The following is a 1,551-nucleotide window of genomic DNA, read 5'->3' on the forward strand; positions in this document are numbered from 1 at the left end:
GGCCTTTCTCTCTGCCGTAATGAAACCCTTTAATCATATTCAAATAGGTTACTGTTCAGGGGGAAAATAGAAATATGGATTTGATAGCAATAAATTTCCCTGGCTGGCTAAGCCCAGTTCTTAATTGTCCTGTCCCAGGGCTCGCACATTTCATTGTTCGTTAGGTGCTTAAGTCCCCACTCTCATTTTGTGGCGGTGACATTACCGTTGATGGCTCTAATACTCTCATAATTTGAAAGGGGATTTGCATGATAGAACGCAGAGTATTAAAAGAAAAAGAAAAAAGGGAGAGAGAAAATGGGGGGGCAAGATGGGAGGAGGAGCTCAGAAGGGAAGGGGGGCAGCATATGAAGGAGGGGGCGGATGAGGAGCTCAATCCAGCTTTCACTTTAAAAAAGTCACTTTCTTCAAAGTCAAATCATTGTTTTCATTAAAGTAAAAAAAAAAAAAAATGAAGAAAGAAAAAAGCCGAGGCTGCACATTGGGCTGACTGGGCACTGGTCTTCTCCTTATTGTTCCTAATGGTTATTAATTATTATTATCCAGCTGTGCAGGGCTCTGTGGACGTGATGTCCCCAATGTCCTTGGGGTGGGGTTGGGGGGGCGTTGGGAGGGGCTGAATATGGATGGGGAGGTTTGCTTCTGGGCCACAGGAAGACGCAGATGCCCACCTTGTGGCACATGCCAGTAGGAGCCAGGCTTTGGGTAGGGGGAGGGGACAAGGGACACTTTCCTAGAAAGCAGACCTCTGTCAGAGGAATCAAAGCCTCCTGGTCCTGGCTAACTCCCCTTGGGTTTCCTAGAAGCTTCTTCTTTCTAAAAGCTAGTGATTTGGACATAACTGGGCTTGTTAGGCACAATTCAAGTCACTGATGGGGTCTTCAAAGTCCCTTTGCAAACTGGATTCCTCATCCCCCTTCCTCCAGTTCAGAATTGGAAATCCTCACACAGGTACCGTGGGATTCCCCAAGAGGCCTCTCCAACTGTCATAGCAAATAATGGGTCAATAAATGCTGTGGCCAAGCTGCTCTTTCCCCCCATCTGGGAAAGGAAGGATGTGTCAGGGTCCCCGTGATGCTTGGACTCCTACTTAGCTTGTTTGTACCTAAGGCTAGAAGTTCTAGAAACCACTGTAGCTCTGGGTGTCTAGGGTCTGAGGTGATGGGTCTTCAAAGCAGGGCTGCTGTAGGGGGTTCCTGAATTTTCACAACCTGATGAGTGTGTATGACTTGACCTCCTTGGACAAGTGTATGAATGTGCCCAGAGGCACTACAGGGAGCTGGGCCCAGCATGTGGGTTCCAGCCTGTGAGCTGGTGAGCAGCATCACCTGTCTGCATGGGCTCTCACCCTCCATGCAACCCCCACACCACCCCTAGTTTTGTCACTTTCTAATCATCACCCTCCCCACATACCTGGCTCCTTGGAAGAGGGCTGGGGCCATAGCAAGCACGGGCAGGGGCAGACTGGAGCTACCCTCTGTCTTTGGCATCTCCCAACTATACCCCTCATCCTCCTGCCAGCCATCCTCAGCCTTCGCTGTCTCCTCATCT

Source organism: Otolemur garnettii, unplaced genomic scaffold (assembly GCF_000181295.1).
Source record: "Otolemur garnettii isolate 467f Iridium unplaced genomic scaffold, OtoGar3 scaffold00031, whole genome shotgun sequence".
In the NCBI taxonomy this organism is placed as follows: domain Eukaryota; kingdom Metazoa; phylum Chordata; class Mammalia; order Primates; family Galagidae; genus Otolemur; species Otolemur garnettii.